This window comes from Leopardus geoffroyi, chromosome D1, assembly GCF_018350155.1.
Source record: "Leopardus geoffroyi isolate Oge1 chromosome D1, O.geoffroyi_Oge1_pat1.0, whole genome shotgun sequence".
In the NCBI taxonomy this organism is placed as follows: Eukaryota; Metazoa; Chordata; class Mammalia; order Carnivora; family Felidae; genus Leopardus; species Leopardus geoffroyi.
In genome coordinates, this window is record NC_059329.1 from 84,018,986 (window position 1) to 84,037,077 (window position 18,092).

Sequence of the window (18,092 nt, forward strand, 5' to 3'; positions counted from 1 at the left end):
CATATCATTAGCACTCATCCCTATCCAGTTTTCATGTTCTTTCCCGCACCTAGAAAACAACAATTCCTAGGTGACTTGAAGTTAGGCAAAGCCATAGGACTAGTGCTAGCCAGTGATATGTGAGTTGAAATGAAAACAGCCACATTCTAGATAGGCCTTTATGAGCTTGTATGACACCTCCATACCTTTGTCTTTTCTAAACAAAGTTGGATGGGAACAACCTGTATCCTTTAGACGTTGTTTGAAAGAGCTTCCCAATCCACATTGGACTTATTATGAGCAAGAAATAAATCTTTCTTGCAATAAAGAGATGAGATTTAAGGATTTATTTACTCCCACAGAAAAGCAGAAAATCCTAACATACACACTTAACTAACATACTAATATACTTATAAACTAATATATAGATACTAATATATATAATAGTATGTAGAATATACATAATAGTATATATATATATGTCAAAGGTTAGGGTTAGATATTAAAATCTATACTTGCCTAACTCTAAAGACCAAGGTCTTTCTACTCTATGATATGGCCTCTAATAAGCAATGTAAAAACTGCTGTTACATGGTGACTTAGGCTCTATGTGCTCTATCAACTTAGAATAAAGTAGATATCATTTTTAACTCAAGGTCCCAATGGTAGGATAGCTGGGATTCGACTTGGATCTTGAAAAATGTAGGGCATTGTCAACAAAAAGAAAGGAAAGCCGTATAAAATCAGACCTTATGGGTGGGCATGAGTATAGTCTCCTTGGGGAGGAGATATATATACTGGGAAACCATAGAATATAAGATTAGAATGCAAGAAGAGCTATTTTCTTGAGTACCGCAATGCTACCCTGAGAAACTTCTATTTAGAACAGTAGAAAATGGCTGAGAAAGTACTAGACCAAGAGTCCAGAGCACTGGAACTGTTCATGCTCTTGTCAACAGATTTACCTCAGCTGAACACAAGGATCTCCTACTTAATGTATGGGGTAGATTCTGAATATGTTCTAAGAACCCTTACAATTCTGTATGTCTTCAAGTATACATCTCAAAGTTCCTTTGCATGAATTCACTAGTTACATTTAGGGAAAATTAAAACCAATGGCATTTGATAATCATCAGATTTTTAATAAAGTGGTAATCATCTAGAGTTATAAATGTTCCCATACTTATATCAGCACATAAATATTTTTATATTGATTTTGCCACAAGGAGTAATGTCAGTGGAATGATTCTGCTGCTAATAGTGATAGATGTCTACCTATATACAGGCTAAATTGAATAACTTTTTTTTTCTATTACAAGTAGGTTCTATCCTCATTGCCTTCTGGTGGGCAATTTATTATCACCACTTTCCTGGAAATTGATCACAAATTCCTCTAGTCCTCATTTCATCTTTCCCCAAAGCATTTCTTTCTTAGGAAGCCGCTCTGTTCAGAGGCAGTGGGAAAGGTAGCATTATATGACTGCATATGAGCATAGGCATACATTGACTGTCCTATAAATGCTAGCAATCTGTTGAACACTAAAGATTATATAAATCTTAGCAGCTTTACTGATGCTTCATACACAAGCAGCTGTTGTTTCTTGGTCGCCTGATTAAATATGCTGCAAAATTTCTCCCAAGAAAATCTCACCAAAGTTGATTCCAGCAAATCCTTCATAACATCTCTGCTAGCAACTTCAGTTTCTAAGCAATTCAAAGAAAAGACACAATCAATAGCAATTCTTTGAAGGGGGCTCCTCTTTCTCCTTTCAAGACAAGGTATTTATAACACCAGACCAAGTGTTCTAGTCTTGGCTCTGCATTAACCAGCAGTCACTCAACATTTTCAAAATGAACTTCTGAATATTTTAGAGACATGTGGATTGGAATGTGTTTTTGACAATATGTCTCTCTCGATATAACTGTATCTGTTTCTATATCATACATATATGTGTGTGTATACACACACACACATATATATATATTAAGTAGTATAATTATGGACTATATTTAGAGAAAAAAAAATAATAAAAATTCCTAAAGCTATTAAAAATTCACATTACATTCATTAAATTAACCATCTATGAGACATTCACTGGGGAAATCAAATTAGAAGTCTACCTAAGGTTCCAGTTGAAGATAGCAACATAGAAAGACCCTGAACTCATCTCCTCCATGGACACACCAAATCTATGTTTGTTTATAAAGCAATTCATCCACAAGAAGAATTGAAAGTTGACCTGAAGAGCTTCAGCACAATAAAAGATAGACCACACAGAGAATGGCAGGAGAGCTTAAGACATGATAACAAAGAGAACACCCACCTCTGATGTAGTCAGGAGGGAGAATACTTTGGGATTATGAGCAGATTCATCTGACCTGGGGAATAGAAAAAAGAAAAAAAAAACTTCGGTTTAAAAGAGCTACAGGAATATAGAGGAGCTATCCCTAGTACCCTGCCAAATGGTAGAGAAGTGACGGAACTCTCTCTCTGGATTGGAGGGGCTTGAAGGTGCCATGACCCCCTTCCACCTTAATAGTGTGGAGGAGAGAAGGGTCAGGCTGCCCTAGCTGGCCTCAGTGAGCCCAGACCCCTAACCCACTGGAGCCCTACCTATCCCATGAAGGGAGACCCTGTGCAGTGCACACTGAGATAGCCCAGTCATTGCTCATTGTAGCTCCAGCTGTTGTGTCAAGGTAACACAGATGCAATGCACCCCCAGAATTCTACAGGCCCACATCACTATGGCTCCAGCCTCCCAGCCAGGGCATCTACTGCTTGGAGAATCTCAAGAAACCTCAGCCCATTTTCACCTAGATTCTGGTCACCCTGTCAAGGTATCCCCTGTGCAGAGCTCCCTGGACACCCTGACCTGAGCCTACCTTGGTTCCAGCTACCCCACCAGGATACCTCCTATGCTGAGCAATCCAGGAAAACCTGGACTGCATCCTCTTCAGCTTTAGCTGTCCTACCAGGATACCCCCTGCAGAAGCACCCAAGAAATCCCCCAACCCATGTCCCACCTCAGCTCCATCTGCTGGAATGCCCCCTACATGGAGATTCAGCAGACCCTACCAGCCCACATGGAACTTGGGCTCCAGGGATCCCACAAAGTCACCCACTGTAAGAGAGACCCAAGAGACCTCAGTTTGCATCCACTTCAATATCAGCTATACTATCCAGATATCCTCTGCACAGAGAGCCCCATTACTGCCCAGGCCCACATACACTCTAGCTCTAGGCATCCCACCAGAAAAGCCTCAGGACCCTCAAAAGCCATACCAGCCAAATTGACCAGACACACAGTGTACACAGAGGACAGCCATACAAGAAGTAACTGTTCTAATTCATAGACACAAATACAGATAATGAAGCAGAGTGGAGAGACAGAGGTATATGCTCTAAATGAAAAAAAAAAAAAACAATACAACACTTCGGAAAAAGGGCTAAATGAAAAGTAAGTAACCAATCTACCTGATAAGAGATTAAAATAATGATCATATAGATGCTCACCAGACTGGAGAGAAGAATGTAAGATCTCATGGAGAACCTCAACAAAGAGATAGAAAATATCTATCTATACAATAACTAAAATGAAAAATACACTAGGGATAATCAACAGTAGATTAGAGGATGCAAAGAATGGATCAGTGATCTGGAAGACATGGTAATGGAAAGCCTCTAAGCTGAATAGCGAAAAGAAAATAGAATTTAAAAGAATGGGGATAGGTTAAGGAATCTATTGGACAACATCAAGCAAACAAACATCACATGATAGGGTCCCAGAAGTAGAAAAGAGAAAGGGGCAGAAAACTTATTTGAATAAATAATAATTGAAAACTCACCTAACCTAAAAAAGGAAATACTCAAGCTCAGGAAACACAGAGATTTCCAAATAAGATAAACCCAAAGAGGTCCATACCACCACACAATATTTAAAATTTCAAAGGTTAAAGATAAAATTTTAAAAACAGCAGGAGATAATCAAAAATCTATATACAAGGAAAATCCCATAAGCTATCGACCGATTTTTCAGCAGAAGCTTCACAAGCCAGAAGGGAATGGTATCAAATGCTGAAAGGAAAAAAAAATACAACCAAAAATACTCTAACCAGCAAGGTTATCATTCAGATTTAAAAAAGAGAGAAATAGTTTAACAGACAAATGAAAATTAAAAGTTTTATTACCACTAAACCAACCTTGGAAGGGAACTTCTTTAAGTGGAAAAGGCCAAAATTAAACATAAGAAAATGATGAATAACATATAATGTAACAGTGTATACATATAACATGGGAGTAAAAAAAATATATTTTAGGATGGGTTCAAACATAAGTGACCTTCAAGTTAATATACTGCTATATACTTAGATGTTATATGTGAACCATATAGTAACCACAAACCGAAAACCTACAGTAGAGACACAAAAAATAAAGAGAAAGAAAGCTAAGAAAAATGCAACAAAAAGTCATCACAAGGAAAGGGAGCAAGAGAAGAAGAAAAACATACTAAAAAGACAATCAGAAAGCAATTAACAAAATGACAATTAGTATACATCTCTCGATAATTACTTTAAATGCAAATGGTCTAAATGCTCCAACTGAATGATAAAGAAGGTGGAAAGGATAAAGAAACATCTATATGCTGCCTATAAAAGACAGACACATAAAGACTGAAAGTGAAAGATGGAGAAAGGTATTCCATGTAAATGGAAGAAAAAAAAAAGGTAGCAATACTTATCTCAAACAAAATAGACTTTAACACAAAGACTGTAATAAGAGATAAAGAAGGGCCTTACATAATGATAAAAGGATCAATTTAACGAGAGAATATAACAGTTGTAAATATCTATGCAGCCAATATTTGAGCACCTAAATACATACAGCAAATAATAATGGACATAAAGGGAGAAATTTATAGTATGGGATTTCAACACCCAACTTACATCAATGGATAGCTCATCCAGACAGAAAATCAATAAGGAAACATTCTCTGAATGACATATTAATCATATAGACTTAACAGATGTATACAAATATACCATCCCCCCAAAACATAATACACATTCTTTTTAAGTACACATGAAATATTCTCCAATATAGATACCATTCAGCCATGTTACTAAAAAGCCAATGAATCACTGAAGAAATCAAAGAAGTAATCACAATATGCATGGAGACAAATGAAAATTAAAACACAATGGCCCAAAAATCTTTAGGTTGGAGCAAAAGCAGTTCTAAGAGACAAATCCAAAATCATACAGACCTACTTCAAGAAAAAAGTAATCTCAAATAAATAACATTACACCTAAAAGAAGTGAAAAAAAAAAAAATAGCACAAAGCCCAAGATTAGTGGAAGGAAGGAAATAGTAAATATAAGGGCAAAAATAAATCAAATAAAGACTAAAAAATGGTAAAGATTAATGAAAACAAGAGCTGGTTCTTTGAAAAGATACACAAAATTGATAAACGTTTGGACAGACTTATCAAGAAAACGAAAGTACCAAAATAAATAAAATTAGAAATTCAAGAGGGGAAAGAACTGACAACACAGAAATACAAAAGATTATGAGACTACTACAAATATTGCATGCCAACAAATTAGATAACATAGAAGGAATACATAAAATCATAGAAACATACAATCTTCTGAAACTAAATTAAGAAGAAATAGAAAATCTGGAATGACCAATTTAGTGTTGAAATTGAATTGTATATCAAAGAACTCCCAACAAAAGTGCAGGACCAGATGGATTCACAGATGAATTCTACCAAACATTTAAAGAAGTATTAATACTTATTGTCTTCACTGTTCCAAAAAACAGAAGAGGAATGAAAGTGTTCAAGAACATTCTGTGAGACTGGCATTACCCTGATGCCAAAACCAGACAAAGACTACAAAAAAAAGAAAACTACATGCCAAATATCCCAGATCAACCTAGATGTAGATCCTCAAAAACATATCAGCAAACTACATGCAACATCACATTAACAATCACTGAGCAGAATCAAATGGGATTTATTCTGGGGATGCAAGGATGGTTCAATATTCACAAAGCAATGAGATATACCACACTAAGAAAATAAAGAATATAAATCATATGATCATCTCAATAGATGCAGAAAAAAGCATTTGACAAAATCCATCATCTGTTCATGATAAAAATTCACAAGGTAGGTTTAAAGAAACTGACTCAACATAATAAAGGCCACATATGACAAACTCACAGACAATACCATACTCAATGGTGAAAAACTGACAGCTTTTTCTAAGATGTCCACTTTTGCCACTTTTATTCTGTGCAGTCCTAGAAGTCCACAGCAATCAGACAAGGAGAAGGAGAAGAAGGAAAGAACAAAGAGGAGAGGAGAGAAAAGGAAAGGGAAAAGGAAAGAGAAGGAAGGAAGGAAAAGCAAAGCAAAGCAAAGCAAGCAGGCATCCTAATTGGTAGGGAAGAAGTCAAAGCGGTACTATTTGCAGAAGACATCGCACTACACATAGAAATGCCTAAAGCTTCCACCATAAAGCTATGAGAATAAATGAATTCAGTGTATTTGCAGGACACAAAATTAATATACATAAATCTGTTGTGTTTCTACACACTAATAACAAAGTATCATAAAGAGAAATTTTAAAAAATTTAATTTACAATCATACCAAAAAGAATAAAATACCTAACAGTATACTTAAGCAAGGAGGTTAAAGACCTGTACTTTTAAAACTATAAAATATTGATAAAAGAAAGTGAAGATGAAATACATAAGTGGAACACATCCCATGCTCATGGATAGGAAGAATTAATATTGTAAAATGTGTTTACTATCCAAGCCAATCTATAGATTCAATGCAATCCCTATCAAAACACTAGCAGCATTCATCATATAACTAGAATAATACTAAAATTGATATGGAACCACAAAAGACCCCAAATGTTGCCAATAGAGTCTTGAGGAAGAAGTACAAACCTGGAGGTATCACAATTCCAGATTCCAAAATATAAAGCTATAGTAATTAGAACAATATAGTAGTGGCAGAAAAATAGACACACATATAATTGGAACAGAATAGAGAACCCAGAAATAAATCCATACCTATATGGTAAATTACAACAAAGGACATAAGAATATACATTGGGGAACACAGTCTCTTCAATAACTGGTGTTAGGAAAACTGGACAGCTACATGCAAAATAATGAAACTGGACCACTTTCTTACACTAGCCACAAAAAATAAACTCAAAATAATTAAAGACCTAAATTGGAAACATAAAGCCATAAAACACCTAGAAGAAAACATAGGCAGCAATCTCTTTGATGTTGGCTTTAAAAACATTTTTCTAGATATGTCTCCTCAGCCATCAGAAACAAAATAAACAATTGAGACTATACCAAAATAAAAAGCTTTTCTCAGTGAAGGAAACCATCAACAAAACAAAAAGGCAACCTACTGAATGGGAGAATATACTTGATAAGGGGTTGATAACCAAAATACATAAAGAACTTACACAACTCAATACCAAAAAACACAATCTGATTAAAACTGGGTAGAGGACCTGAATAGACATTTTTCCAAAGAAGACATACAGATGGCCAGAAAACATATGACTAGATGCTCAACAGCACTAGTCATCAAGGAAATGTATATCAAAATCACTTGAGGTGTCACCTTACAACTGTCAGAATGGCTAAAATAAAAAGGACAAGATATAAGTTTTGGCAAGTATGTGAAGAAAAAGGAACTCTCATGTACTATTGGTGGTAATGTAGATTGCAACCTCTGTGGAAACAGTATGGAGTTTTCTTAAAAAACTAAAACTAGGGGCGCCTGGGTGGCGCAGTCGGTTAGGCGTCCGACTTCAGCCAGGTCACGATCTCACGGTCCGTGAGTTCGAGCCCCGCATCAGGCTCTGGGCTGATGGCTCAGAGCCTGGAGCCTGTTTCCGATTCTGTGTCTCCCTCTCTCTCTGCCCCTCCCCTGTTCATGCTCTGTCTCTCTCTGTCCCAAAAATAAATAAACGTTGAAAAAAAAAAACAAACTAAAACTAAAAATACCTTATGATCTAGTAATTCCATTAATCGGTACTTACCTAAAGAAAGTGAAAACACTAATTTGAAAAGATAAATGCACCCCTATGCTTGTTGCAGTATTATTTATAATAGCCTAAATATTAAAGCAACCAAAGTGTTCATTGATAGATGAATGGATAAAAAGTATGTGAGATGTGTGTACATACACACACATACATCTATGTATCATACGTATATAATAGAATATTAACTAAAAAGAATGAGATCTTGCCATTTGCAACTATAGAGATGAATCTAGAGGGTATTATGCTGAGTGAAATAAGTCAGAGAAAGACAAATACCATATGATTTCAGTTGTATGTAGAATCTAAAAAAGAAAACAAAAAAATAAACAAACAAAAATGCAGAAATATACCCATTTTACAGAGAATAATTGGTGGTTGTCAGAGGGGAAGGGATGGCACAAGGGAAAAATGGTGAAAGATGGAAGGTACGGGTTTCCAATTGTGGAATGAATAAATCATGGGGATAAAAGATACAGCATAGGTAATGCAGTCAATGGTATTGCAGTACTGTGGTATGGTGACAGATGGTACCTACATTGGCCATGAGCATAGAATAACCTATAGACATCTGAATTATGTTGTACACCTGAACCTGATGTAACATTGTATGTCAATTTTAGTTCAATTAAAAAAAAGTCTAAAATGTGGTTTGGCAGACCATTATTCACAAGGACAGCATTCTGCTTAAGTCTATGCAAGGATTTTGGGAAGTTTCCTGATGCCCAGTGCTTAATTTACACTTACATCTCAACTGAGATGTCACTTCCTCTAAGACTTGCTTAGCATTTCTGTATCTGAAATGCCTAGATTGTCCCCAGTAATTACGATAATCACATTTGCTTGATTCTCCATTAATATGTACTTTTAAGAAATGAACCATTCTGTCTCAATCATTGTATTCTTAGCAGTTAGCACAGTGCATGATACATAGTGTGTTCTCAGTTTTAAAAGTAAATTTTTGTAGGAATTATTTAAAATTTACATGTTTGATGTATTACCATCTTAGAAATGGTACACATAAATTACAATGTCACATTATAATGACAGATTTTCAGCGAATGCATGGTACTTCATCTTTTTCCTGAGACTTTTATATATGTTATTCCCTAATCCTGGAGTGCTTTCCCCAGTGAATTCCCTAGTGGCTGTCACTCCCCATTCCAAAATCTGGTGATATAGTACCCCTTCAGATACTCTTTGACTACTCACAAATCCAAATCCAAATACATGCTCTTGTATATCCACTAACATCTCCCATTGCATTTATAGTCTTTGCCATTTTGTATATAATTGTTTAAATATTTGTTTAATGTATGTTCTCCCACTAGAAAGTAAGTCCGATGATGGCAGATGAATGTTTTTGCCAATCACTGTATCCCATCATCAAGCAGAGTGCATGGCACACCGAAGGAATTCAATAATGATTTCTTAAGTTAATGAATAAGTGACTAGAAATAGATTTAAAAATGAGAAATTCCCAACAATATTCCAATATTGTTCAGGGAAATCATATATATTATTTACAATAATAAATATAAATTTATACAAAAGGAAATTCACTAGACTTTAAAAATGGAAATGGAAATGATTCCTTAAGAGTATATATATTTTTTTTTTAATTTTTTTTTTCAACGTTTATTTATTTTTGTGACAGAGAGAGACAGAGCATGAACGGGGGAGGGGCAGAGAGAGAGGGAGACACAGAATCGGAAACAGGCTCCAGGCTCTGAGCCATCAGCCCAGAGCCCGACGCGGGGCTCGAACTCACGGACCGCGAGATCGTGACCTGGCTGAAGTCGGACGCTTAACCGACTGCGCCACCCAGGCGCCCCAAGAGTATATATTTTTTGTTATTACTTGCACTAGCTTCCTGGTCACCCAGAGGCCTTCAGATCTGAAATTTGATCTTCTTTATTAATATACATAACAGGCAAGGCTATTTGTACAAATACCCAGAGCTAAGTCACCTGCCAGAAACATCCTCAACTATATAATAAATGTTTTATAAATCAGTTCATTGCATCTAGTCACTATGAGATGATAATCAAGAGATAGGCAATATTCATTATATACATATTCATTCACACATTCATACATTCTTCAAGTTATTTCCTGAAAACCTACTGGGTGCCAGCCCTGTGTCAGATATTACTTTGGTCTTCTTAACCATGTATAAGGGGTTAATATCAGGCCTGGGCTGATACAGAATTGGGAATTCAGTGTCTGTCTTTGCAGTACTGTTTCCTTGGAAACTACAGAGTTAAGATAAATGTGGAATGTTGGTTCTGCCTTGTCTGCTATATGGAAATACACCTGGATTGGAGCAGCTGGGATTGGGCATGCAGGCCTTGGGCCTTTGTAAATAGAGGTATAAAAGATTGCTGAGAAATTAGAGAGCAGTTTCTCTGAGTCAGAATGACCCACACACATCTTGGCTTTCCACAGAGGCGGCCATGCTCACCCCATATGGACACAAGGACTAAGGAATCTGTAAACTCAGGTAGCTGCAGGTCTTCCTTGAGATGAAGATGGCATTAAATGATGAAACTGCTTTCTTGTGAAACTAAACAAAGTAGGATTGGATTGAAGCCTATTTGTGTTCCAGGAGTTAGACTGCCTTCCCAAGCTTGTAGCAATGCTGTGGTGGTACACTGACAAACTTGGGACTGATCCCCCAAATTCAGAATTACACCTTCACCCCCCAAAAAAAACCTCCTTTTGTGGTACAACTCCTTTATAGTACAAAGGTCCCACTTTGCATCTTGCTGGCTTTTCCCTTTTGCTTTTGTCTACTCTGTGGCATCTGATGCTCTTAGTAGCTCATGATGATCAGCATCATGATAAGAGACAGACCTGCATTCATGTATCAGACCCACTACGTCTTGGCTCTGTGGCCTTGGCAACTAATTTAACTACTTACATAAGTTTTCTTCTGCAAAATTGGTTCATACTAAAGAAAGAGGAGAGCACATTTGTTAAAAATGGAATCTTTACAGCCTGATTGAATAAATGTAACTATCACTAATAAATAAATGGCTGGGTGTCCAACTTGTGGCCAGGTTACTGAACTTTTCTGTGTCTTAGTTTCCTTAAGTACAAAATGGAAAGAACAATTGCACGTATATTATAGAGTTGCTATGAGAATTTAAAAAGCTGGAATATATAATATAGTTGATGAAATGTCCAACACATAGTAAATCCTCAATAAATGCCAGCTATTAATTATATTTATGTTCAAATTACAACCTAATATTTATTCTTTCAGTGTTTCTACTTCATCAAAAGCAATGAAATGATAGGTCATTACCCTGGAAAGATTAAGTAGTGAAAAAAGGAGTACAAATTCCACGTATGCATGACAGAAAACAAAAAGCAAAACACAAGTAATACAGAATGGTTACTTTTCCTCTTATAGACTGGAGAAACAATTAAATGACGTTAAAATAAATAGCATAATGCACAAGTAGCAAATTAATTGAAGAACAAGAAGACCAGGGTATATACAAAGTCACCATGGTGATCCAGAACAAAGCATTTCAATTGGCTCAATCTATTTAATACTTATTCCTCCTTGTTTCACCGAGGATTTGTACAAATTGATACATTTCTTCCTTTCTCTGGGAGCCTCGGTTTTCTCTTGTCTCAAATGAGAGTGTAAGATGACTTCTATGGCCATTTGCAGTTTTTGTTTTGTTTTGTTTTTTAATATATGAAATTTATTGTCAAATTGGTTTCCTGGCCATTTGTAGTTTTAAGTTTCTATTACCCATCCAAGCTAAGAAGAATGAAGCAAAGGACTTTCAGATGTTTAGTACCACTGGATAAGAATTTTATATATACATATGTCTTGTTCTTAGTAGAAAAGAAAACAAGGGAGATAAAAAATGTAACTCATCTTCTCCTTTAATTAATGATCCCAGAGATTTTTAAAATGACTTGTCTATCTTATACTCTTCATCAGCTTACTTAAAGCTTTTGTGAGGAATTTCCATTCCCCTAGGGGGAAACAATATTGACCATCTTCCAGAATCTAAAGTCATGTTTGTCCCACACAGTCCAATTCTGAAATGTTTTTGTGTCATTTTCAGTAGTTCAATAAACCATCTGCAGTATACCCTCTCTCAAAAAAAATAAATAAATACAGTCTTTAAAGTCTAGATTGTCTGATATAAGTATGGTTACTCCGGCTTTCTTTTGTTGACCATTAGCATGATAGATGATTCTCCATCCCCTTATGTTCAATCTGAAGGTGTCTTTAGGTCTAAAGTGGGTCTCTTGTTAACAGCATATAGATGGATCTTGTTTTCTTATCCATTCTGTTACCCTGTATCTTTTGATTGGAGCATTGAGTCCATTGACGTTTAGAGTGAGTACTGAAAGATATGAATTTATTGCCATTATGATGTTTGTCCCCTCAGAGAGTCCCCCCTTAAAATTTTTTGCAGGGCTGGTTTAGTGGTCACGACCTCCTTCAATTTTTTCTTTGTCTTGGAAACTTTTATTTTTTTTATTTTTTAATTTTTTTTGCAGAAAAAGTTTCTTTTATTTTTTTTTAATTTTTTTTTCAATATATGAAGTTTATTGTCAAATCGGTCTCCATACAACACCCAGTGCTCATCCCAAAAGGTGCCCTCCTCAATACCCATCACCCACCCTCCCCTCCCTCTCACCCCCCATCAACCCTCAGTTTGTTCTCAGTTTTTAAGAGTCTCTTATGCTTTGGCTCTCTCCCACTCTAACCTCCTTTTTTTTTTCCTTCCCCTCTCCCATGGGTTTCTGTTAAGTTTCTCAGGATCCACCTAAGAGTGAAACCATATGGTATCTGTCTTTCTCTGTATGACTTATTTCACTTAGCATCACACTCTCCAGTTCCATCCATGTTGCTACAAAGGGCCATATTTCATTCTTTCTCATTGCCACGTAGTACTCCATTGTGTATATAAACCACAATTTCTTTATCCATTCATCAGTTGATGGGCATTTAGGCTCTTTCCATAATTTGGCTATTGTTGAGAGTGCTGCTATAAACATTGAGGTACAAGTGCCCCTATGCATCAGTACTCCTGTATCCCTTGGGTAAATTCCTAGCAGTGCTACTGCTGGGTCATAAGGTAGGTCTGTTTTTAATTTTTTGAGGAAACTCCACACTGTTTTCCAGAGTGGCTGTACCAATTTGCATTCCCACCAATAGTGCAAGAGGGTTCCCGTTTCTCCACATCCTCTCCAGCATCTATAGTCTCCCGATTTGTTCATTTTGGCCACTCTGGCACGAGGTGATATCTGAGTGTGGTTTTGATTTGTATTTCCCTGATGAGGAGCGACGTTGAGCATCTTTTCATGTGCCTGTTGGCCATGGGAAACTTTTAATCTCTCCTTCTATTTTGAATGACAGCCTTGCTGGATAAAGAATTCTTGGCTGCATGTTGGAAGTCTTAGCCTCTGCAATCAAACAACACAAAGAAACAAAAGGCATCCAAATCGGCCAGGAGGAGGTCGCACTTTCACTCTTCGCAGATGACATGATATTCTATATGGAAAACCCAAAAGATTCCACCAAAAAACTGCTAGAATTGACTCACAAATTCAGCAAAGATGCAGGATATACACTCAACACACAGAAATCAGTTGCATTCCTATACATCAACAATGAAGCGACAGAAAGAGAAATCAAGGAATCGATCCCATTTACAATTGCACCAAAAACCATAAAATATCTAGGAATAAATCTAACCAAAGAGGTGAAAAATCTATACACTGAAAACTATAGAAAGCTTATGAAAGAAACTGAAGAAGACACAAAAAAAATGGAGAAAGATTCCATGTTCCTGGATAGGAAGAACAAATATTGTTAAGATGTCGATACTACCCAAAGCAATCTACATATTCAATGCAATCTCTGTCAAAATAACACCAGCATTCTTCACAGAGCTAGAAAAAACAATCCTAAAATTTGTATGGAACCAGAAAAGACCCCAAATAGCCAAAGCAATCTTGAAAAAGAAAACCAAAGCAGGAGACATCACAATCCCAGATTTCAAGCTATACTATAAAGCTGTAATTATCAAGACAGTATGGTACTGGCACAAGAACAGACACTCATCAGTGGAACAGGATAGAGAACCCAGAAATGGACCCACCAACGTATGGTCAACTAATCTTTGACAAAACAGGAAAAAATATCCAATGGAATAAAGACAGTTTCTTCAGCGAGTAGTGCTGGCTGGGAAAATTGGACAGTGATATGCAGAAGAATGAACCTGGACCACTTTCTTATACCATACACAAAAATAAAATCAAAATGGATGAAAGACCTAAACGTAAGACAGGAAGCCATCAAAATCCTCGAAGAGAAAGTAGGCAAAAACCTCTTTGATCTTGGCCGCAGCATCTACTTACTCAACACGTCTCTGGAGACAAGGGAAACAAAAGCAAAAATGAACTACTGGGACCTCATCAAAATAAAAACCTTCTGCACAGCGAAGGAAATAATCAGCAAAACTAAAAGGGGACTGACAGAATGGGATAAGATATTTGCAAGTGACGTATCAGATCAGGGTTAGTATCCAAAATCTATAAAGAACTTATCAAACTCAACACCCAAAAAACAATCCAGTGAAGAAATGGGCAAAAGACATGAATAGACACTTCTCCAAAGAAGACATCCAGATGGCCAACCATGAACAAATGAAACACATGAAAAATGCTCAACATCACTCATCATCAGGGAAATACAAATCAAAACCACAATGAGATACCACCTGACACCTGTCAGAATGGCTAACATTAACAACTCAGGCAAAAACAGATGTTGGTGAGGATGCAGAGAAAGAGGATCTCTTTTGCACTGTTGGTGGGAATGCAAGCTGGTGCAGCCACTCTGGAAAACAGTATGGAGGTTCCTCAAAAAAACTAAAAATAGAACTACCCTACCACCCAGCAATTGTAGTACTAGGCATTTATCCAAAGGATACAGGTGTGCTGTTTCAAAGGGACACATGAATCCCAATGTTTATAGCAGCACTATCTACAATAGCCAAAGTATAGAAAGAGCCCAAATGTCCATCAATGGATGAATGGATAAAGAAGAAGTGGTATATATATATACAATGGAGTATTACCCGGCAATCAAAAAGAATGAAATCTTGCCATTTGCAACTACGTGGATGGAACTGGAGGGTATTATGCTAAGTAAAATCAGTCAGAGAAAGACAAAAATCATATGACTTCACTCATGTGAGGACTTTAAGAGATAAAACAGATGAACATAAGGGAAGGGAAACAAAAATAATATAAAAATGGAGGGGGACAAAACAGAAGAGACTCATAAATATGGAGAACAAACTGAGGGTTACTGGAGGGGTTGTGGGAGGGAGGATGGGTTAAATGGGTAAGGGACACTAAGGAATCTACTCCTGAAATAATTGTTGCACTGTATGCTAACTAATTTGGATGTAAATTTAAAAAAAGTAAAAAACAAAACTAAAAAATGAAAAAAATAATAAAATAAATTTAAAAATAAAAAATAAAATAAATTACTCTGCAGTATATACTTGCTTTTACTTTCATGCTTCCCCATCTAGAAGGAGATGGTGAGGGAGAAAGGAAGGGAGGGAGGGAGAAAGGAAGCAGGGAAGAGAGGTAGTGGAAAAGGGGGAAGGGGGAAGAAGGAAAGGGGGGAAGCGGGAAGGGGGTAAGGAGGAAAAGGGGAAAGGGGGAAGGGAGGGAGGGAGGGAGGGAGGAAGGAAGGAAGGAAGGAAGGAAGGAAGGAAGGTAGGAAGGTAGGTAAGGGTAAGGAAGGAGGAGGGGGGAGGAATGAGGGAAGGAGGAATATATAAATGAATCTGGTCTCAACTGCAGAAACTTTTCTAGTCACCTCCCACCCACACTCACCCAGCTCACCTGGCAGCTGTTCATAGCAATCATTTCAATTAAAGCAAAAATCATTTTAAATCAGAAAGGCTGGCTGGCTTTGTCTGTTATGTCTTGTTGCAAAGTTTCCTCAAGTTCCACAGATGCACTGTAGATGATTCAAACTCCTTTGTCATTTATTATGTTCCTACAAGAGTTTAATGTGACTGGGCTGGTTTAGAAATAATTAATTGTCTTTCTACAGCTGAGGAGGAGTCCTTCAGCTATAGCTCTCTGGGGCCAAAGAATGCTATGGAAATGTTCTCAGCCATCCAACCAGTGAGTGACTGCATAGACACAAGTAAAATCATAGGCTGGGAAGACTGATGTATAATAGGACTCTGTATGGAAATTCATGATCACTATACCATTCTCGGCTGGGGATAAACTCAGGAAGTTTACGTGGTGCATAGATGTACTGTGCCAGATCTTCATGAAAATCAGAAGCTATAATGTTGCATTACCCTAAGGGCTTTGGAATTGGAATGACCTCAGCTGAAGTATTCTCTTTAAAACTTATCTACTTCATGTTTTTGAAACCCAGATTTCCTATCTGAAAGACAGGGAAAATATTATGTACTTTATAGGATTTTTATCAAAATTAACCAAGTCAATTCACATAAGGTGCTTATTATTATGTTTGGCACCCAGTACTGGCTCAATAAATGCTTATCATTGTTATTACTTAGCCTACATCATGGGTGTGACTCCCATTGATTCATTCAATTTCATGTGCCAAAACACTCATCCCAAAGTTCTAGGCTTTTGTACATATGACACTTTTTTTGTACATACATACACTTTTTTACATATGACAAATGTGCCAGCACTATCAAAAAAGAATATGGTCATCCCTATTTCTACAGAGACATCTGGCATCTACATTTACAGAGACATATTTATTTCTGAAAATGGTTTGTAGCATCATTTTAGTATGCTTTATAATCATGTGGAGGACAATCTATGACATAATATCCATGTACAAACAGTATAAGATAAAGATCTAGAAATGGTTCAGGTGTGATGGAAAAATTCTTCAAATCTAAAATAGAACATTATCTAGAATCTTGAGGTCTGAGTAATAACTATTACTTGAGTAATAGCCAATATTAGGCTATTAAAGTTTACTATAAAATTTACTCTAAAGCTAGTCATAAAGGATGGATTCTAAGATCCTATTAATATTTTTATCTACATGTCTCAATAGCACCACTTTAACCCAAGTATAAGTAGTCAGGCAACACTTCAAATGGCAATGTGATCTGGGGGAAACTGTTCTCTTCCAACTATACTATTAGTGATGCTTCTGATTAAAATCTACCTAGAAAAAGGCTCAAGATAATTTAATATTCATAGACAGAAATAGCAAACATTTGATAAGCCACCAGAGATACTAGGATATTTATAAAGTTTTTGGCATAATAAAATAAGTATATAGTGTATGTGAGGCACTCTTATGCATTGTGCTTTTATGATTTCTAAGGTATTGATAACATTGGACATCTGTGAAACGTCAAAATCTTTGTGATACATCTCCAGCATGCATTGGCTGAAGAAAACTAGTTGATCCTATCTTCCAAGTGTGAATTTTACATATAGATAGAATTGGAACAAAAATATAGTATCAGGGGCACATATATTTCAGTTTTAAGCACTGTTTTACTAAGACACAGATTTATCTGTTGGGTACCTTTATATTCAAGACACAGAACTAGGTACTTTATATATGTTCATTTCATTTGATGTTAATCTTAGTCTGACACATTACTGTCTCCATTAAAAGGCTGAGAGAGAGAGGAGCACCTGGGTGGCTCAGTCAATTAAGCATCCAACTCTGGGTTTCAGCTCAGGTCATGATCTCAGGGTTCGTGGGTTCAAGCCCTGTGCCAGGCTCTGTGCTGACAGTGCAGAGCCTGCTTGGGATTCTCTCTCTTTCTGCCCTTCCCCACTTACTCGCTGTTTCTCTCTCTCTCAAAAATAAATAAACTTAAAACAAAAAAAAAGCTGAGGAAGAGTGAAGCTCAGAGAAGGAAAACAACTTGCCTATGATCTCATAGCTAAAATGCCAGTGCTGGGAAAAAAAAAGAAATAAAATAAAATAAAATGCCAGTGC

General features: G+C 36.6%; 1 long non-coding RNA gene across 1 annotated transcript in view; it reads right to left on the minus strand.

Moving 5' to 3' along the window:
- The window catches only part of LOC123601529, a 484,790-nt gene that overhangs the window by 14,219 nt on the left and 452,479 nt on the right, over nucleotides 1-18,092 (minus strand). Inside the window, exon 3 of the long non-coding RNA XR_006714150.1 lies at nucleotides 2,304-2,358. This is a non-coding gene — a long non-coding RNA (uncharacterized LOC123601529). The remainder of the gene's footprint in view (nucleotides 1-2,303; nucleotides 2,359-18,092) is intronic.